Genomic DNA, 23,329 nt, shown 5'->3' on the forward strand with positions numbered 1-23,329 from the left:
TAGCAAAGGCTGGTATAGGTTGATTATTATGTTGTCCACTTCTATAGTTCGGTTTTAAGGCTCAAGAATTGTTGTAAGGGTATTTCTTGGATTTTTCTATCCAAGGTTGTAATTCTTATTTTCTTCAATGAAATTATAAGGCACTCTTTTCCTCCTTCCCATGATTAAGAAGATTTTTTACAAGCTTCATTAATCAAGAAGGAGGTTTTTAAAGAGACCTTCAAATCTTATCAAAAAAATTTAAAATCACAAAGATTGGTCGAATTTAGTTGTTGCAAGCATTTTATGAATGAACAATATATGCTTTCCCGTTGTCTTCTATAACTAGGAGGTAGCCTTATGTTTCACCTTTTATCATGTATGTAGGTTAATCTAAGGGTTAGATTTAAAGAAAAATCAAAAGAACACCCTTTGCTTGAAGAAGATTTGAATGAAGACTATAGAGACTCAACTGTTGGGTTTGATGGCTCTTCTAATACTTCAGAAAGTTTATATGCAGAGAAATATGACACTTCCAGTACTCATGAAATTGGCATCCTAAAGATTACAGTCTCTGGTGATTTGACCGGACTTGGTCATAGCCCTGGGAAAGAGAAAGGAGATCTCTTATATCATTGATTTTTGGAAGAGGGGACTAACTGTTGGGTTCATGGCTGTAGTTCAGATTATTCGGGGATAATGACTAAACTGTTACTTATGAAGAAAATAGCAGACACCGAGGGTTCTTGGAAGTGGCAGAGTCCTCCATTCAGGAACTTATGATACAAGTAAGCTTGTTGGAAAATCATGCTAGTCAAATAGGTGCTGAAAATGAGAAGTTTTCTCAGCAACTTGTCCCTGAAATTTCTTCAGAACGGTTGGCAAAAGAGATTTCTGCTTTAAAATTAGATTGCTCGATGTTGAAAGACGACCTTGATCAGATGACAAGTTCTAAACTGTGCCCTTCTCTAACCAGCAACGAAGCTATTAAGAAAGGCCATGACCACTTACTTCAAGACTTAGAGGTCTTATTGTCAAAGGGGCTTTTAGTCCTGGAGGATAAGATGAGGGAACTTCAAAACAAGGCATGTTTGAATTTGTTGAAAACATTTTGATATTTTGATATAACAAATTAAGTTAAATGAATTTTAAGATTTTCCAAATGATTTTCTAAGTATATTCGATAGAATTATTCGAATATCAAAACATTACTCCAAATCTTTCAAATATCATTTTTAATCCTTACTCAAAGTGTAAAATTAAGTTTAAATCTTAAAACAATTTCAAAATAATTTTACAAAGTATTTCAAACCATTTCAAAGCCAAAAATTCCAGATTGCTTAGAGGGAACCGATTCCCCCCTAAGGGGGTACCGATTCCCCCATGAATGGTTTGGCTCCGAGAATACCAGTATGTTCGGAGGGAACCGATTCCCTCCCCAGGGGGTACCGATTCCCCCTTGTATAACGGTCGAAATATTTGAATTTTACACTTAGGGAACCGATTTCCCATAGGGGGTACCGATTCCCCCCACGCTCCAAATTGTTTTATTAATTGTTTTCACATTAAAACAGCTATATTGTTTTCTCTAATTATCCCCAACGTTCAGAAGTGATTCAAGGTGTATTTAAGCAAGCTTAGAAGCCATTGATCAATAACAAGAAACATCAAGCAATTAGAATCAAGAGAGAATCAAAGAGAAAGCATCAAACCTCAAGTTTGAGCATTTCAAGCCTATTTTTCATTCAATATTCATTTTTCTTTCAAGAACACTTATTGTGCTCAATTGTATTTATTCTTGAGTGTTCTTTCTTTGTTCTAGAATTGTGCAAACATATTTGCCTTGTGAGGTTTTTCATGTAAGTTAGCAAATTTGTATCTCTTTGAGAAAAGAGTTTTCTTAAGAATTGGGGTATATTCTTGATGGAGTTGTAAGGTTATCTCTTTGGCCTCAAAAGAAAGAACAAATTAGTGAATTTGTTGGAAAATCCTTGGTGTGGATAGCTAAGGTAGTGGATGTAGACTTTGGTTGATAAAGTTGAACCACTCTAAATCGCTGTGCAATTTCTTTTAATTTTCTGCAAAAGCTTCCACCAAATTTTTTAATTACCGATTCACCCCCTCTTGCCCATATTCGTCAATCGATTAACTCAACAATTGGCATCACTGCCTAACTCATTTGAAGGTTTAATCACCTCTTGAGTCGATTCGGGAAGAGTTATATCGATAATCAAAGTCATCAGTGGCCTCCGCTTCAAACTTCGACTCCGGTCTTGACTCGATGCCCGTCAACAAGCCTCCTTTCTTCAATGGAGCTAACTATGCCTATTGGAAGAATATAATTATGTACTTCATTCAAGCAAGTGACATGGGAGCATGGAATGCTGTAGAAGAATGATACATCAAACCTCTCACTCATCCAAGGTTGTGGAGTGAAGGAGAGACAAGAATGTTCCAGCTCAACTCCAAAGCCATCCATATCATTTTTTGTGCTCTTGGACCAGATGAATACATAAGAGTTTCATCGTGTACAACCGCCAAAGAAATATGGGATAAACTTCAAGTCACTCATGAAGGTACCGATGAGGTACAGAAATCTAAAACTAGTATTCTAACGCATAGCTATGAAAATTTCAGGATGAAACCAAATGAAGATATCAAAGCTATGACGGATAGATTTTCAACGATTGTCAATGGTCTCAAATCATATGGAGAGATCATTTCAAATGAAAAGCTTGTGAGGAAGTTAGTCTACTCCCTCCCAAAATCGTGGCAATCAAAGAAGACATCAATCATCGAGTCTAAGGACTTAACGTCCTTAACTCTTGAAGAGCTAATTGGGTCACTCCTCACTCATAAAATGATGCTCGAAGATGAGGTGGACCTCGACAAGATTGACGAGACACCAAAGGAGAAGGAGAAGAAGAAAAACATTGGAGTTGCTCTCAAATCCAGAAAAGATGAGAGTGATTCGAATAACGATGACGATGACGAGGAAATGGCATTGTTTGCCAAACGGTTCAGAAAAATGATGAGACCTTATCGAGGAAGAAAATTCAAATGAAATGAAGGCCTCAAAAATGAACCGAAAGATAATGACCCAATCATTTTCTACGAATGCAAAAAGCCAGGGCATGTTAAATATGATTGCCCACAATTGAAGAAAAAGGGTTAATCAAAGAATAAGCACAAGGCTCATGTGGCTACATGGAGCGATGAAGAAAGTTTCTGATGAAGAGGAACAAGAAGTAGCTAACTTGTGCTTGATGGCATTTGGGGAAGATTCTAAGGTAACCTCTAACTCATCCGTTTTGATGATTTATCCTATGATGAGTTATTAGAGGAATATAATGGGTTTGGCTTCGGGTTATGAGAATTATTTTTAAAATATAAAAATGATGTTTCAAAATTGAAAAATGAAAACAAACTCATATCCAAAACCAACAACGATCTTGAAAGTAAAATCAAAGATTTGCAAATCAAACTAGAAGAGTTTGAAAAGAAAAATTTAGATTTGCAAAATTTACTTTCAAAGATCAATGATGATCATCAAAGAAAATTGATGATCTTAAAACTTCTTTTGATAAAGTTGGAACAAAATATTTTGAAAAAGGTGGAAATTCAAAATCCAACTTTGTTAGAAAAGTTTTAGAAACTACAATCATAGAGGTCCCCAAAGAGCCTCTAATAGAAAATCGTTAGAAGTATGTGGGTTCCTAAAGAACTCATTACTACTAAAGATAAAAATATCCTACACAAATGGATACCTAAGGGGACTAGGATTTTGGAAACTAATGAATATGGACCCAAAGAATTTGGGTACCAAAAATCAAAAATTAATCTATGTTTTGTAGGGAAGGAGCATTGCTACAAGGCACGGGAAACAAATTCAAATTCATGGTACCTTGATAGTGGATGCTCAAGACACATGACCGGAGACAAAAGCCGGTTCATTGAGCTTAACGCCAAAAATGGAGGAGAAGTGACTTTTGGAGACAATTCAAAAGGTCACATTGAAGGTATTGGTACAATAGGTAATACCTCTTCCATACAAATTAAAAATGTTTTATTGAATGGATTAAAGCATAATCTATTGAGTATTAGTCATTATGCGATAAAAGGATTCAATGTCTTTTGAAATTAATGGTTGTAAAGTCATTGACATTGCATCTAATCGGATTATGCTTGTTGGTCATAGAATAGGGAATATATACATGGTGTATTTAGATTCTTTTGATATGACTAATTTATGCCTAGTTGCTAAGGATGAACATGATAGTTGGTTATGGCATAGGAGACTAGGATATGCTAGTATGAGTGTTTTGCAACGGTTAATTCAAGGAGACCTAGTAAGAGGGTTGCCTAAGCTTAAATTTGATAATGATAAAAATCTGTGATGCTTGTGCTAAAGGAAAACAAAGCGAGTTTCTTTTAAATCCATTAATGATGTATCAACTAGTAGAGTTTTAAAATTGATCCATTTAGATCTTTTTGGGCCAACTAGAACTACTAGCTTGGGTGGAAAACAATATGCATTTGTCTTGGTAGATGACTATTCTAGAAATACTTGGGTTCTATTTTTAAATACTAAAGATGAATCATTAGAACAATTCATCACATTTTCAAAAGTAATCCAAAATGAAAAAGGTTACTCTATAACTAGTGTTAGAAGTGATCATGGAACTGAATTTGAAAATCTTGGATTACTGAATTTGTAACTCTGACGGTATTAGCCATAATTTTCAGCACCTAGAACCCCTCAACAAATGGAGTTGTTGAGAGGAAAAATCAAACTTTAGAAGAAATGGCTAGAACCATGCTTTGTGAAAATAATTTGCCAAAATATTTTGGGCGGAAGCCAAAACCGCTGTTATGTTGTAAATCGAGTAATGTTAGGCCAATTTTAAAGAAAACTCATATGAAATTTTCAAAAATAAAAATCCAACATTAGTTATTTTCATCCTTTTGGATGTAAATGTTTTGTTTTTAAACAACGGTAAAGAAAACCTTGGCAAATTTGATGCTAAAAGTGATGAAGGAATTTTTCTGGGTTATTCTTTAAATTCTAAAGCCTATCGTGTATTTAATAAAAGAACTTTAGTTGTAGAAGAGTCTATACATGTTGTTTTCGATGATAATCCCCTTCCGAGGAAGGATTCGTGTGTGACTGATGATGTAGGTGTATAAATACAAATGACGTTAGACATGACGTTGGAGAACCATCATCAAAGGAAGAAACAAAAAATGAGGAAACTCATGATCCTCTGAGAATCCAACCATTGAAAAAGGGAAGTATCTTATCCAAGAGAGTACAACTATGTCAAGGAGGTGAAATTATAGGTGATCCATCAAAAGGGGTAACAACTCGATCTTCTCTTAGAATATTTGTAATTATGTTGCATTTATCTCATGCATAGAGCCTAAGATATTAAAGAAGCATTAAATGATGAACATGGATTATGGCTATGCAAGAAGAGTTAAACAATTTGAGAGAAGTAAAGTATGGACATTAGTTGAAAGGCCTAGTAATAAATCTACTGTAGGTACTAGATGGGTATTTAGGAATAAGCTTGATGAGAGTGGTAATATAGTGAGAAACAAGGCTAGACTTGTTGCTCAAGGGTATACTCAAAGAGGGCATAGACTATGATGAAACATACGCTCCCGTCCGTAGCTAGGATGGAAGCAATTAGAATGTTATTAGCATTTGCATGTTTCAATAAATTAAATTATATCAAATGGATGTTAAAAGTGCATTTTAAATGGTTTTATAAAGAAGAAGTGTATGTGGAACAACCTCCAGGTTTTGAAGATTCAAATTTTCCAGATCATGTTTTAAAATTGACAAAAGCACTTATGGTTTAAAGCAAGCTCCTAGAGCTTGGTATGAAAGATTGTCAAATTTTTTAATTGAAAAAGGTTTTTCAAAAGGGAAGGTTGACACTACATTGTTTTTGAAGCATAAAGGTAAAGATTATTAGTAGTTCAAATTTAGTTGATGATATAATATTTGGTTCTACTAATGATGTTCTTTGCCAAGAATTTTCTAAGCTAATGCAAAGTGAGTTTGAGATGAGCATGATGGGGGAGCTCTCATTTTTCTTGGGACTCCAAATCAGCAAAGAAAAGATGGCATCTTCATCAATCAAGTTAAGTACGTCAAAAGATTGCTCAAGAAGTTTGGACTGGAAAATGGGAAACCTCATGACACTCCAATGAGCTCTTCAACAAAGCTTGACTTTGATGAAGGAGGTAACTGTGTAGATGTTAAATTATATAGGTCAATGATTGGATCTTTACTTTATAATGCAAGTAGACCGGACATTATGTTTAGTGTTTGCTTATGTGCTAGATTTCAATCATGCACTAAGGAATCACATTACTAGCTGTTAAGAGAATCTTTAGATACCTTAAGGACTCCTAGTTTAGGACTTAGTATCCTAGAGACTCTAGCTTTAGCTTGCATGCTTTTTCTGATGCGGTTATGGAGGATGCAAATTAGATAGGAAAATCACCTCCGGGTACTTGCAATTCCTTGGAAATATGCTAATTTTTGGTTTTTAAAGAAACAAAATTGTGTTGCATTATCTACCACTGAAGTCGAATACATTTCAGCCGGTAGTTGCTGTGCACAAGTTTTATGGATGAAACAACAACTTTTTGATTATGAAATTGAAGTAGGTATCATTCCTATCAAGTGTGACAATACTAGTTCTATTTGTCACTAAAAATCCCATCCAACCTAGAACTAAGCACATTGAAATAAGACATCACTTCATTAGAGACCATGTCACTAAGGAAGATGTAGTTCTAGAATTTGTTGATACTTTGCACCATTAGCGGATATCTTTACAAAACCTTTAGACAAGGAACGATTTTGGACCTAGGAGAGAATTAGGTTTGACCAATCTATCTTCACTGAGTGTTTAAAATAATTTTAGCACTTTTAATAATAAATGAAAATTGCTTATAATAATAATTTTTAGTTGCTGTGCACAAGTTTTATGGATGAAACAACAACTTTTTGATTATGAAATTGAAGTAGGTATCATTCCTATCAAGTGTGACAATACTAGTTCTATTTGTCACTAAAAATCCCATCCAACACTCTAGAACTAAGCACATTGAAATAAGACATCACTTCATTAGAGACCATGTCACTAAGGAAGATGTAGTTCTAGAATTTGTTGATACTTTGCACCAATTAGCGGATATCTTTACAAAACCTTTAGACAAGGAACGATTTTGGACACTTAGGAGAGAATTAGGTTTGACCAATCTATCTTCACTGAGTGTTTAAAATAATTTTAGCACTTTTAATAATAAATGAAAATTGCTTATAATAATAATTTTTTATTGCATTCATTGCTATTAGTTAGGGGGAGTTTATGATTCTTGATAAAAAAAATTAATTTTATGTTCAAATATCGTTTAAAGATTAATTGAATTATTTGAACATGATTAATTTTCAATATATGAGTTGCCAATACCACTAGAGGAAATTAATTTAGCATTTTGGGTGTTTAAAATCGGATTTTAGCATTTTGGTGCAGAGGGAATCGATCCCCCTGAGGGAACCGATTCCCCTTTGAAGGGGAACCGATTCCCCCACAGGGGAATCGATACCCCCTGTGGTTCTGGTTTTAACACGGGCAGAACCCAATATTGCTCAAACTCTCTTATTTTTCTCTTCTGCCGTTCCCTCTCAACTCTCTCCCTATCTCCATTCTTGCCTCAAATCATCGATTTTAATCGGAATTCACTTCAAATATCATCTCCTAAACTTGCAATCATCATTAAAATCGTGCAAACAACATCAAAATTCACTCAATCTCATCCTTCAAGGTAAAATTTTCTAAACTCCCTATTTTATTGATTTTGAACATAGGACTTGTTTTAATTAGTTCTAGGATGAAATTTAGATTGGGCATTGATTATTTAGTGATTAGAAACTAGATATTACAACCAATTTCATCAAAAACACAAGAATTTTCCAAAAAAAAAATTTAAATTTTCGAAATTAAAAAAAATGTTAATTTTCAAATTATTGTGTTTTGATTAAATTATGTTGCTGTTATGAAAACTATACATATATGTTTCTCAAAACCATATTTTTCAAAAGTTTTTCAAAAACTTTGCCCATTAGGATGATTTAGAGAACATGTGTTTTATAAATTGCAGGTTATCAATTCTATTCCGATTTCCTAACCATGTCAAATCCTAAACGTGCTAGGTCTTCATTTAGTTGTTCACACCGTCAACCAAATCCACCTCCAATCCTCCACCTATTCCAATTCTAATCCTAATCCTATGATCCTAATTTGACTATCCAAAAATTCGTGTTTCAATCATCCTGATCCTAGAAATCATTGTTTTTGGTATTATCAATATTCGACTCTTACAAAATCTGGGAAGAAACGTATTCCTTCTCGTCAGCTATGTTAGCTATCAATTTTAAATATCTTCCTCTTTTACAAGAGTGGAAATTTTGATAAACTCTTTGACCTTGAACCCATCGTTTACCATCAACTTGTTCGTATTTTCTATTCTAATGCCATTTGTGTTAAAAACTAAACTGAAACCAAAACCATAGGAATTCGTTCCTACCTTCTAGGATAATTCTTATATATTGACTCGGCTTACATAGCCAATACATTCGGATTAGATAATGATGGGATTTCAAATGAAAAACAGGTTTTAGGATCTCGTTATAAAAGAAGGGATAGTGCAAGTGTCCTAGACATTCATGAACGTTTTCTTCATCTAATGATTTCTTGGTGGTTTTGACCATCCGGAGGTCGTTATTCTACTCTTAGAGCCTTAGATCTTTGGTGATTACATTGTTTTGAAAACAATATTAAAATCAACCTACCTCAGATTATTTTTGCTGAAATTCTTGAAACCGTAAATCTTGTTCCTAACAAAAAACTCTGTTCATCTCTTGTTTACGGTTGTATTTTGAGTAATCTGTTTTCCAAAGCTGGGCTTAGAGTCGGTCTAGATGTCGTTTTTCCCCTTAAGAAACAAATTAACCTTCTTTCCTTAACGAGAGCGGGAAGGATTAAGGATAAGGAAACCGAATGGGTTCGATCTTCTGCAAATACTACCGGGCTAGTTCTTCACAAGCTCCACCCAAAGCTGACGAAGATCTCGAGCTTGAGCAATTAATGCGAGACATCAATGAAGCCGAAGATGAACCTGAGCAGCCCGAGGAGCAGCCCGAAGAGCAAGCACAACAACCGCATCCAATGCCTCCATATTTCCAATCCTTTATGGAGACATTCGATTTTTGATACGCTACTATGGATTCGCGCTTTACTTCTATAGAGTCCCATTTATCCACAATGGGAGCTCAACAATTATAAATTCTTCGGGAAATGCATGCAAATAATGAAGAAACCAACGCACGTATTAATGACCTCACTAACGAAATGGCCGCTATACGAACTCGTTTTCCTCCTCCTAATCCTTTGATATTGTTGTTTTAACAATTTGAATATTTTGGAATGTTTGAATTTGTGGATTGATTGACTTTGAATTTGTTTGGATTCATGAATGGTTAGAAATTATCTATTTGGTGTGATTAAATTTATTCATTATTGCATCATTTACTTCATGATTAGATATATGACCAATTTTGCCATTTCACATTAATTATGAATATTGATTATGAAACTAATGGCTAAGGTTTCTCTTGCTTGTGATCTTAGCAGCTTATATTATATATAATCAATTGGCTAAATGATTTCAAAACCTTGTTTAAATTCTTTAAAATGTCTTTTTGATTTAACAAAAAGGGGGAGAAGTGTTAAAGGTGTTTTTAAATGATAAAAGGGAGAAGTGTTAAAGTAAGGGGGAGTAAATTTCAAAACTTGATTGATTTCAAAATCTTAAAATTACTAAAATGCTTTGTTATATCAAAAAGGGGGAGATTGTTGAAAACATTTTGATATTTCGATATAACAAATTAAGTTAAATGAATTTTAAGATTTTCCAAATGATTTTCTAAGTATATTCGATAGAATTATTCGAATATCAAAACATTACTCCAAATCTTTCAAAGATCATTTTTAATCCTTACTCAAAGTGTAAAATTAAGTTTTAATCTTAAAACAATTTCAAAATAATTTTACAAAGTATTTCGAACCATTTCAAAGCCAAAAATTCCAGATTGCTCAGAGGGAACCGATTCCCCCCTAAGGGGGTACCGATTCCCCCATGAATGGTTTGGCTCCGAGAATACCAGTATGCTTGGAGGGAACCGATTCCCTCCCAGGGGGTACCGATTCCCCCTTGTATAACGGTCAAAATATTTGAATTTTACACTTAGGGAACCGATTCCCCATAGGGGGTACTGATTCCCCCCACGCTCCAAACTGTTTTATTAATTGTTTTCACACTAAAACGGCTATATTATTTTCTCTAATTATCCCCAACGTTCAGAAGTGATTCAAGGTGTATTTAAGCAAGCTTAGAAGCCATTGATCAATAACAAGAAACATCAAGCAATTAGAATCAAGAGAGAATCAAAGAGAAAGCATCAAACCTCAAGTTTGAGCATTTCAAGCCTATTTTTCATTCAATATTCATTTTGCTTTCAAGAACACTTATTGTGCTCAATTGTATTTATTCTTGAGTGTTCTTTCTTTGTTCTAGAATTGTGCAAACATATTTGCCTTGTGTGGTTTTTCTTGTAAGTTTGCAAATTTGTATTTCTCTTTGAGAAAAGAGTGTTCTCAAGAATTGGGGTATATTCTTGAGGGAGTTGTAAGGTTGTCTCTTTGGCCTCAAAAGAAAGAACAAATTAGTGAATTTGTTGGAAAATCCTTAGTGTGGATAGCTAAGGTAGTGGACGTAGACTTTGGTTGATAAAGTCGAACCACTCTAAATCGCTGTGCAATTTCTTTCAATTTTCTGCAAAAGCTTCCACCAAATTTTTTAATTGCCAATTCACCCCCCTCTTGGCCATATTCGCCAATCGATTAACTCAACAGAATTACCATGAAAGAGACCATAGGTTCCTTCAAACAGACTTGGAAGCACTGTTTGGCATTCTGCAAGATCTCAAACACTCAAAAAGAAATGGTTGTTCTAAGGTCAGAACCATCAGAAAGATGCAACATGAAGAGTACCAGAGAAATGAACCTAACTAATTCTTTTATACCAGCAACTAATTTTGATGCAGAGCATTATCAACCAGAACTAGGCATGGTTCCATGCATTAGTGTACCTGGTCTTATGTCACATGAACCTGATTCTATGGTTGCTACTAATGCTATGAAAGGAAAATCTTTGAACTTCTGAGAGAGTTGGATGAATCAAAATCTGAGCGGGAAAGCCTTGCAAAGAAAATGGACCAGATGGAGTACTACTATGAAGCTCTTGTCAGGAGCTTGGGGAAAACCAGAGGCAGATGTTGGGAGAATTGTAGTCTCAGAAACGAGGATTCTAATTGCTTGTTTAGGGTGCAATCTGCTAAAACTGAGATGGAGACTATGTGCCAAGATACGAATGAGAAAATCTTGAGGTTTGCTGAAGAAAAACAAGATCTGGAATCTCTGAGAAAAGAATTGGATAGAAGGGCTATTATCGCAGAAGCAGCACTGAAAAGGGCATGTCTTAATTATGCAATTGCGGTGGGCCAGTTGCAAAAGGATCTTGAGCTGCTTTCTTCACAGGTTATGTCTGTGTTTTAGACAAATGAGAATCTCATCAGGCAAGCTTTTGTAGGTTCTTCACAAGCCAACTCTCAAGGATACCTAGAGAAGGTGCAGAATCATGGGCTGGATTCAGAAGAATTTCAACCCACCAAGTCCTTGCATTCTCAAAATTAGTATGTAGGTGTGAAGAAAAAAAAAGTTGGGTGGAGATATTCTTTTAGAAGACTTGAAACATCCCTCCATTTGCAGGAAACCCTTTACCAGAAGGTTGAAGAAGAAGTTTGTGAAATGCATTACCAAAATGTTTACTTGGATGTGTTTTCAAACACTCTACTTGAAACTTTGCTTGAAGCAAATTATGATAATAAAGCAAGGAAAGAGAAAATAGATGAGCTTGCATGGAAATTGGAACTTTCACTTGAGTCCAAGGAGTTTTTCAGGATCATGAGAGAGATAGAAATCGGAGAATACGGAGGAGAATTAGGGAAATTGGAAATGGGGTTAGGGATTTTAATTAAGGGGAGGTTAGGGATTTTAATTAAGGGGAGGTGTACTGCCAGCAGTGAAGGAAGTCACGCCAACAGCACCTGCAAGGGAATCTAACGGTTAGAGACAGCTGTATTGTCAGCTGGTAAATGGTTGGTACAATGTAAATATATAAGCAATGTTCTAGGTAGGGCTGAAGGCATGAAATGAATGAATGAATTTTTCAATTTTCTTGAATCTCTTTTCTTCTCTTCTTTAATATCCATTTCCTCAATTTCCTTCGACTATTCTTCTTCTATCGCAGGGACATAACAATTGGTATTCAGAGCCATCATTTCCTGGCAGCTTGAAGCAAAGAACCAAACCATGGTTGAAACTCCTAATCTTTCTGCAATCCAACAGTAGATTACAGAACTTACAACTCTGGTGACGCAAGCAACAGATGGCACAAAACCGCCTAAATGGTGGCAGAAGCAGGACAATCGGTTGAGTATGTTAGAATCTAAAATAGCGTCGTAGCAGAGAGATATGGAACACATTTTACAGTTTTTGACTGGTAAAGAGTGTGAGCAAAAACATGATGATTCTCAGGTGTTCGATAAATTGCCAACATCAAAGATTCAAATTACTGCTTATGTTGAGAATTTCGGGAAATTTACATCAGAACAATTCCCTGAGGATATTGCTGAGCTTATTCGCAGCCGCTATCCATCGAATGAGCAACGCTTTTTTTATGACGTTCTTGCAACTTTTGTCCTTCATTATCCAGAACATGGGCATGTGGTTGTTCTTCCAATAATTTCAGGCATCATTGATGGATCCAGTAAAGCAATGATGATAGTGAATGCTTTGCTGGAAGTTGCTTCCCATCTAGAATATGATATTACTTCAATGACCTTTAATTTTTGGCACAATCTTCAGGTTATCTTGACAAAAAGGAATTCCAACATTTCATTTGGCGATGAAGCATCCATTGAAGCTGAAAGAAACCAGAGGCTTCAAGTTTTTCATCAATCATATGAGTCTCTTGTATCCTTGGTTAGCTCCCAAGTTCAATATCCCCAAGCCTATCAAGATCTTTCATATGAGGATCTCAAGGAATTCAAACATACAAGATATGCTGTTGCAGATGTGTTAACGGATGCAGCATCAGTTTTAGGCGGCGATACAACGCTGTACATTCTTTATGTGAAGCTATTAGAGGCCGTATCTTGTTGTGGAAATGAACAAAGTGAATGGCATCCAGCTGAGGCTGCTTTATTTTGCATTCGAGCTATATCAAGTTATGTGTCGGTCGTTGAAACAAACGCAATGCCTCATGTTATGGATTTGCTTCTCCAAACGGTTTGCTTAATAATTGGAGCATTTTTAAGTGGCTTGATGCTGGTTTCTCTAAGTTGCCTTTCGTGATTGATATTCTCATGAGTGGGATTCGTACCTCTGAAGATTCTGTTGCAGTTGCTGCTTTGGCATTTAGACACATCTGTGATGATTGCCGTAAAAAGCTTTCTACATATTGTAAAGAGCTTTTCCATATATACTATACAACAGTTAATGGTGAAGGTAGTTTTAAGGGCACTGTTGAAGATTCATTACACTTAGTTGAAGCTTTAAGCATGGTTATTACTGAACTTCCACCAGAGCCTGCTAAGGCTGCTTTGGAGGAACTATGCGCATCAATTGTTACTCCTTTACAGGCAGTTATTAACCAAGATCTAGAAGTTTTAGAGAATAAACATGCTAATGAATTAACAGTTCACATAGATCGATTTGCTTATATCTTTCGGTATGTAAATCATCCTGAAGCAGTTGTTGATTCAGTTCATAGGCTTTGGCCAATATTCAAAGCCATATTTGATCTTCGTGCTTGGGACATGAGGATCATGGAGTCACTTTGCCGTGCTTGCAAATATGCTATGAGAACTTCTAGAAGGTTTATGGGAACAACAATTGGAGCAATGCTTGAAGAAATCCAAGGCCTGTATCAACAACAACACCAGCCTTGCTTCCTTTATCTCTCTAGTGAAGTTATAAAGATATTTGGCTTTGACCTTTCTTGTGCAAGTTACCTAAAAAATATGACTGAAGTGCTCTTCAAGCACACAACGTCCCTTCTCACGAGTATTAAGGAATTCACTACAAGACCAGACATCGCAGATGATTGTTTTCTACTAGCATCAAGATGCATTCGTTATTGTCCTCAATTATTTGTCCCTTCTGCTGTATTTCTGGCAAGGGCATTACTCAGGAAAGGTGAGTTTTGTATTCAAAATTTTTTCACAAAAACTTAACAAAATGGGATGCACGTCATTGTAAGGAAGAAATTGTTTGATCCTTGGGGACATGGATCATTTCAAGGGAAGGGGAATGTCATAATTATATGGGAAGTCAACAAAGAAAGCAGCAGGAATCAGTTACTAAAACAACAACTGTTGAATCTGAAATTTTTTCAGAAGACTCAAGCAAGGTTGAAAGTTTTTGCTAAAATAAAATTGACAGGCAGAGGTATAAAGACAGAGGACAGAATTTACCTGAAGTTTCGGTCTTACCATCAAACCTCACTTGCTCTTCGAAAAGGATTAAGGCTAACAGCAAGTGTCTATGGTACCTGCATCGTTTTACATTGCATGGGGTTAGATGAGTCCTTGAAGCTGCAAACAGTGAATTATGATAGTTGGTTGAAAAAAAAATCTGGAGATCAACACATTACCTCATTGGAGCCTTCCAAGTTTGGACATAAGGGACAGTTGAAGGTCCAATATGCTATGAAGTTTGACAAACATTGGGATAAGAAGTACAATCAGCTGTAGTGGACAAACTTAAGGTTGGAAAACGTCATTGGGGTAAACTATATTGTGTTTATGGCACAATTGTTAGGTTTTGATCCTTGGGGACAAGGATCCTTTCATGGAGGGGGTATTGTCATGATCATGAGAGAGATAGAAATCGGAGAAGATGGAGGAGAATTAGGGAAATTGGAAATAGGGTTAGAGATTTCAATTAAGGGGAGGTTAGGGATTTTAATTAAGGGGAGTTGTACTGCCAGCAGTGAAGGAAGTCACGCCAACAGCACCCAACAACACCTGCAAGGGAATCTAACGGTTAGAGACAGCTGTATTGCCAGCTGGTAAATGGTTGGTACAATGTAAATATATAAGCAATGTTCTAGGTAGGGCTGAAGGCATGAAATGAATGAATGAATTTTTTCAGTTTTCTTGAATCCCTTTTCTTCTCTTTTTTAATCTCCATTTCCTCAATTTCCTTCGACTATTCTTCTTCTATCGCAGGGACATAACAGAGTTATTAATGCAATGGCTGCAAACAGCTATGGATGATGTTCATTCCCTTAATGAGTACAAGGCTACTTGCATTGCCAAGTATAATGACTTGGCTCTGCAGAAACAAGCTTTGGAAGAAAATGTGGAAAATATCACCCATGAAAATCATCTTTTCTCTGAGAAGATAACTGAACTGGAGTGCAGCTTGCTGGAGTACAAAAGTTACAAGAGCAAATTTGATGCCTGTGTCATGGAGAAAATAGACTTGTCTAATTTATTGAAGGAAGGAACAATGGAAAATGATAATCTTAGAAACAATATCTCTTCTTTGGAGGAAGAGTTGAGAATGATAAAAAAATGAGTTTGATGAATTGGTTCTTGCGAAGGAAACGCTGCAAAATACTATGAACTTTCTGCGAAACAGGTTTCTTAACTTGTTGTCATCCTTTGGCAACTGTTTTGATGAACCACCCCTCTCAAGTGACTTGGTTTGTCAGGATATTGAGTCTGAGGACTTGACGTCTTCCATTGTTCGTTTAGAAGTGGTCCAGAATAATGCATATGAAAATTTCTTCATCTCTTGAAGGAAAAGGAAGATCTGATGTGTGAAAGAGATAAGGCTTAGATGTCTTTAAGTGTGGTAGAATCAGACATGGTACTAATGGAACAAAAGTTCGAACATGATGTACGATCCATGGTTGATAAAATGGATTTATCCAACGTAGTAGTAGAAAAGCTTCAGTTAGAAATTGAAGCTGTTTCTAAAAAGCTCTAGATTAGCTCTGAAATTGAAGAAACCTATGCACAGAAGCAGAGAGATCTTTTATCTGATCTTGAGCATTTTGAAACGGAGCTACATCAGCTTACTTCTAAGAATATGGAGATTGCTGAAGAACTCTTGGCCTTAGAGTCTGTCAGTGAAGAACTTGGAAGCAATAAGTTGACTGGCAGAACTTGTGGGAAAAAACAAAGCTTTGGTACAATCTTTACAGGATACATCCAAGGAGGCGTCCAAGCTTGCCTGGGAGCTTAATGGTTTGAAAGAAAGTTTACATTATGCACATGATGAGCTGCAAGCAGAAAGAAGCGCCAAAGATAAATTAGAGAGTACGGTTACAGATCTTACTTCCCAAATGAATGAGAAGCACCATCAATTGTTGTTATTTGACCAACAGAAATCTGAATTGGTCCATCTTACTCATATGTTCTTGGACCTAGGAGCAGAGAAATCTAGAGTTTGCAATCTTTTACAACAGTCCAACGAGAGCCTCAACAATGCTCTCAAACAATCTCCTATTACTTCTCTGGACTCTCAGTTGGCTGAAATGCATGAACTTTCAATAGCTGCAGATGTTAGCCTCCTTTTCTTAAGAGCTCAGTATGAAACCTGGACAACTGACCTTGTTCGTCAACTTTCCAGGTCTGAAAGACAACTTGCAGAGCTTCAAAAGAAGCAGCTTAATTTTGAGAGTATACTTGATTGTTGTCTTGCTCGTGAAGCACACTGCATTGAAGAAAATAAAAGATTATCAGTGAGACTTGACTCCCTACAGTCGGAGTTAGAAGCTTCCATGGCTGAAAACCAGGTACTCATCAATAAAAATATCTCTGTAATAGCTGGGCTTCAGGATTACAAAAGTAGGATTGAAAAGATTGAGTTTGCTTACTCTGAGGATAAGCATCAGCATGCTCCTGAAGTTGAAAGGCTGACGCACTTACTTGGCTGCTCCCAAGAAGAAATTGATGATCTAATGGTACTGAAGGAAGAACTGGAACTCAATGTCGTTGTACTCAAAGCTAAATTGGATGAACAGAATACTCAGATGAACTTACTTGAAGCGCGTAGTGATGAAGTGCTGCTGCTGCAGAATCAGTGTAATGAGCTTTCTCAAAGGCTTTCTGAACAGGTTTTGAAGACTGAAGAGTTCAAAACTTGACCATTCATTTGAAGGAGCTCAAAGATAAAGCTGATGCAGAGTCCATCCAGGCTCGGGAGAAGAGAGAATCTGAAGCACCACCAACTGCTATGCAAGAATCCTTAAGAATTGTATTTATCAAAGAAGAGTATGAAACAAGGCTGCAAGAACTAAAGCATCAGTTGGCTATCTCCAAAAAGCATAGTGAGGAAATGCTATGGAAATTACAAGATGCCATTGATGACATTGAGAACAGAAAGAAATCAGAAGCGTCTCATTTAAAGAGAAATGAAGAACTGGGAGTGAAGATCTTGGAATTGGAGGCCGAGTTACAAGCATTGATTTCGGACAAGCAGGAAAAAATGGGGCTTATGACCTGATGAAAGCTGAACTGGATTGCTCAATGATTAGCCTTGAATGCTGCAAGGAAGAAAAACAGAAACTTGAAGCATCTTTGCATGAATGTAATGAGGAAAAACAGAAACTTGAAGCGTTTTTGCAAGAATGTAACGAGGAAATATCTAGAATCTCAGTTGAACTTAGCATAGTGAAGGAATTGCTTGAGACCTCCAAATCAACCATGAATTTTCAGAAAGAAAGAAATGGCAACTTGAAAGATGCTTGCATTCCTGATGAGCTGGTTGTCAGTAATGCTCCAACTTGGGACACTGATCTTAAGCATTTGGGCCACGATACTTCAGAAAACTCCAAAGAAGCAGAATGCTTAGCTTCTCTTGGTGAAGGTGACCACACAAATGCACCCAAAGATTTGCAACCTGAGCAGGTAATTTCTATCACTTTGCTTGGAATATCTTCTCTCCCTATTATTGATTCAATTTATAATTCTTTGTTTCTGTATGAATTATAAGTCTAAAATTTTTACGTAGCACATGACTCTGTTGTGTTGCACATATTTGTATTTTTGCTATCTTCGGTTATAATGATATAATTTGAGAATTTTTTAGTCAATTATCTACTTATTGTAAATGCTGAGTTTGCAAGAATTGAAAATGCATTTGGTCCTACGGATGAATGTGGAAATACAATAGCATTATTTTTACTTTGATGTTATCTACTCCTGACTGGGCTAGGCTCTAGGCTTAGCATCATCAGATTTGTTAATCTTAAGGGTCTGCCTTTCAGTTCTTTTGATGAACTATCTTGCATTTTCTTTTGGACTGCAAAGTTATCAATTTATGTTAACTGTTTAAAAAGTTTATTTGAATTACAAATTTACCCTATTTCCTTAGCAAGAATCTTGGATGAAGATTTCTTTGAAGAAAATATCATCCACCTTCATTTATCCTTCCTCTACTGTGTGGCCCATTCTATTTACTTGATAATTTTTTTATAGTGATTATTTGCTTAATTGTATATCAGGATCTTGTATCTAATGATACAAATGAAGTTCAAAGTCTGGCACTTGTCAACCAATGTAACTTACCAAAAGTTGATGCAAAGCATCTGGCCTTAATCAATGATCGTTTTAAAGCCCAAAGTTTAAGATCTAGCATGGACCACCTAAATAGTGAGGTATGCTTGTTGTCGAAGCCATAAGGTGCCGGTTAGTGACGATCTCACCCGATTTTAATCGCAATTTCTTCTTATATTGTTGAACTTTAGAGAATCATTACATATGTTGCATAAAGTTTCTTTAGGAAATGGTGATTAATTTACATTTTTCTTTTGGCACTTTTAGCTGGAAAGGATGAAAAATGAGAATCTGGTTCTTTCAAAAGATGCTCATATTTCAATACAAAGTTTCCAGGTTTACAGCAAGAACTAATGCAGTTAGATAAGGTGGATTGATATGGACCTCTTCCATAAAGTTTCAATAAAGTTCTTCAATCAGGCTCTCACTTTTTTGCCTTTGCACAGGTGAATGAATAACTGGGAAGCATATTTCCTTTGTTTAAAGAATATTCAGAAACTGGAAATGCATTAGAACGGGTACTCGCGTTGGAACTTGAGCTTGCCGAGGCACTGCAAACAAAGAAGAAATCAAGCATCCTTTATCAGGGGTACGCTACATTCTAGAAAAGAACACTAATATGCTTTTCTGAGACAACCTTTTGATTAAGGGAAGGAATTTGCTTTGGCCTATAGCTTAGGTCTTGAAGGTCACTTAAAAGAAAATTGCTATGGCTTCTAAGTTTAAAGTTCTAAGCCCACTGCACATTAATCCCTCTAGAGTGTTGCATGCATGAATGAATTCTAAGCCTAGCTGAGCAAAGGAAACATCAAAAGAATTTGACATATTTTATTGTGGTCCAGCTCTTTCCTGAAACAGCACAATGATGAGGAAGCAGTATTCAAAAGTTTCAGGGACATCAATGAATTGATCAAAGACATGTTGAAGATAAAGGGAAGATATGGAGCTGTAGGGACCGAACTAAAAGAGATGCTTGAACGATACTCTCAGCTAAGCCTTCAATTTGCAGAAGTTGAAGGAGAGAGACAAAAACTCATGATGACTCTCAAGAATCTTCGGCAATCGAGGAAAGCTCAAAACCAAATTCGCTCCTCATTAGCCTCTCTTGGAGACCATTCCTGAGCCTCAGAAACAAACTTGGCACCGGATGTCTTCTTAGCAATGGCCCCCCTTGCAGGATTAAGTTCATGCCTGTTCCTTATCATTAAATTAGCAGATTTCCTATTTCACAGGTTATTAAGATATTGCAGGGTTCAAGATTCCGAAGCTTGATACACAATGTTCAAAAGCAAAGCTGCTGTATTTTATGTAAATAAAGTATCATAAGGTATAGATAGGCATAACACTTCGGCCTTTTCCCCCTGGTCATAGTGATTTATTCTTCTATTGTATAGTGAATCAAATTCTTTGATTGACAACTATTTTCACTTCCCTTAATTCCTGCTCTAATTATATGCATATCTGCCACTTTTTCTTTATCTTGTATTCTACGCTAGACTTTCATCTTTCTGGTTTCAATCAACTTGTTTTCACGTGGGAATATTCATTGATACGATACTCTAAACTTAAGGCCTGCAAAATATCTATAATGGAAAAAAGATATTATAAACAGTCACACATGTACTCATCCATTTTCAAGAGCAGTATTAATTGGAAACAAAGAAATCGATAATTTCTCACCATAAATTTCGCTTTTTCATCTATTTTTATCCATCATCAACAAAGCTTAAAGCCCTTTCTTTCCAAGAAACATTGGACATGTCATATTTTTCCAGTAATGGTAAACATAGAACTTTTTGTTCATGTTTCTGCAGCCACCAGATTATGTAAAATATTCCTCAAACAAGAAAAGACGAAGGACTGCAATCTAAACAAGTCTGACAGGAAAGTGTCGAAGAAACCAGCATCGCATCTGATAGGCAGCTAATCTACAGTATTGTGCATGAACAGCTACTTTTCTTTGGATAATCATCCTGTTGTTTCTCTGTGGATAAAATGTGGGGAATTAGTACTTGAGTTTGGTTTTGGCATACTGATCCCAGCAAAGTTTGGCACATGAAACATAGTTCAGAAAGCAAATAGAGTACTAAACAACGTACATTCGCCCTCAAACTATATTCATGTGCAATGGGAAAAAAATAGATATGCTGGGGATTACCATTGTTCTTGTCCGACAAAGGAAGGCGAAGAACGACATGCATTGTAATTGCACCCCCTGGAAGTTCACCAACAGGAAGTCTGGACTCAGCAAGTGTCCTGCTGTTTTCAAGTATCTTTCCAGCATTAATTAGCTTCAGATCCTGTATTGTCTTGGGGCAATTTTCTTTTTCTGCAAACAGAGAAGAGTACTTTCATATGCAAACAGAAGCTGATTACACGAAATCACAATGTTGTAACCTACAATACCAGCAAGTAACTGTGTTCGACATATGAGTTCAATCACATTAGAACATGAGGAAGCTATAACCCTTCAAAAACATGAAAAACTAAGAAGCAAAATATATAGCACCCAGCCGCAGTAAAACCAAGGCACCTAGCTGCAGTAAAAACGTGTTTTCACTCTAAGAAGCAAAACTGAAAAACAATGAAAGAGGAGACATAAGTCGAAATCGGTATATTATACTCGTACAAGTAACAAAGCTTCCACCAATTATCTAATTCTAAATAAAAAAATTTAGAAGAATCCATCAAGTGACCTAAATACAGTAAAAAAGAATTTTGGTTTTCCTATAGGTCGTAGGTTCTAGCAATTGCTGCAGAGTATTGTCAATTAAGAAAGATTCTGAATATGCTATTAAAAAAATCGAAAATTTAGATTACACAATGGAAACTGTATAATCATAGGCGTTCTTGATAGGCAGACAACAAAATAAATCAGAGAAAACTTTGGTACTCAAGAAACCAGTATGTTATTGATCTAAATCCGCGTGCCTTTGAAACATAGATCCAGTTATTTTTGGAAAAGACTTCATAAATCAACAAATCTGCAAGCAGATGAAATAATGAACATCACGCAAGTAAAAAGAGGAAAAAATGGAAAATTAGGTAACCTTTAGGCCAGTGAGCAAGTATTTTTTTCTTTGAGAGATGCAACAGTTGTATCTTGCCTATACTTGCTTGGACCAATATCAGTTCCATCTGCAAGCCTGAATTTGAGCTCGACTAAATCTTCTCCAGCCATTGATGTATTCTCTCACCTCAAACTCTCATGTTAATCTGGGTTCCCCCCTCCTCAACCAGATTGAATTAACTCTTTACTGTAAAGCCTTCTTCTTTTTCTGTAATGAAGATGTTTAAGAAACAACTGAAATTTGCTTCTTGTCAAGAAAAACTAAAACTTTCCAGAAGAAACGAGCAACAACCCATATTTTTTGTGCAAAATTGCCTTCAAATAGTTAATCACTTGAAGCTTGAAGAGATACCAAACTCCAAGAAGGAAAAAGAATAAGAAATTTTTAGTATGAACAAACAAGAGTCTGGACAGAGGAGGGAGAGATTTGCAATTTGATGAAGAGAGAGAAGAATGAATCCACCCAAATGGGAACTTTTCAACTGAGATTATTGCCTGAATCTAACCGAAAAATCTAATGACATGGAAAGCGACACTTTTACATTGTCACTCGTGATTAACCCCACTTAGTTAAAACTCCATTAATGTATGTAATCTGATGAACACAACAAACTCATGTGTTTGAATGGGAAAACATTTTTCACTCGGTAAATTTTTACTTTAAAAATAAACTTCAATATTTTTTATTACAATTGGTGGCATGCAACTTTATGGCTATACGAACCCGTATCTTAGCAGTAAAAGAAAAAGGGTAAACTACTTCAATGATTACCTAATTATTTGATTAGAATTGATATTACTATTATTTTTAAATTTTTGTCAATATAATTACTTAAATATTTAATTGATTTCTTTTTCGTCACATATAATTAATATTTAACAGGAGTTTTGATGTCAATTAATATAATTAGTATAATTACATATTTGATTTTTAGTATTTTATATTTAACCAGTTTGATCCTAATTTTAATTTAATAAATTAACTCTTTAATTAGGAGTGACACGTGTTACTATACGATCGTGACCCTTGTCACAGTTAATACATGTAAGCATCTGATTGGAGGGATTTTAATTAATTAATTTAAATTTATTTATAATCTAATCAGATTTTGACAAGTGTCACCATCTGATTAGATTGAAAATAAACTAGAGACGGAATGTGTTTGGGGAGGTTACTACTAGTGCCCCTAGGCTGAAAATGGAACGCTTAAGCCTATAGACCAAGTGCTTCTATTGGTTTATTAATAAAACAAATTCTATTTATTTTATAATATTTTTATTGATAGAGAAAAAAAAATTAAATGAGGTTTCAAACCTAGACCAATTATAAAATATAAGAAAAATTAATATTTATATTTTACAATTAAGTACAGACAAGCATCATAAATTGTCAAATAAATAATTTTTAATCTCAAAATAAGTAAATAATAAGCGTAATAAAGAGAAGAAGGGTCGATTAATAGAGATTAAAGAGCTTCTGATGTCGAGAGGTTTCGATTCTGACTTTA

The 23,329-nt window shown here is 35.6% G+C and overlaps 2 pseudogenes; one reads left to right on the forward strand and one right to left on the reverse strand.

Moving 5' to 3' along the window:
- Positions 1-20,071, forward strand: part of LOC120182680 — a 33,033-nt pseudogene extending 12,962 nt beyond the window's left edge.
- Positions 20,072-20,556: 485 nt separating this feature from the next.
- LOC120181504 lies at positions 20,557-22,253 on the reverse strand (annotated as a pseudogene).
- Between the last annotated feature and the right edge of the window lie 1,076 nt (positions 22,254-23,329).

The sequence above is a fragment of the Hibiscus syriacus genome, unplaced genomic scaffold, assembly GCF_006381635.1.
Source record: "Hibiscus syriacus cultivar Baekdansim isolate YM2019G1 unplaced genomic scaffold, ASM638163v2 tig00003721_pilon, whole genome shotgun sequence".
In the NCBI taxonomy this organism is placed as follows: Eukaryota; Viridiplantae; Streptophyta; class Magnoliopsida; order Malvales; family Malvaceae; genus Hibiscus; species Hibiscus syriacus.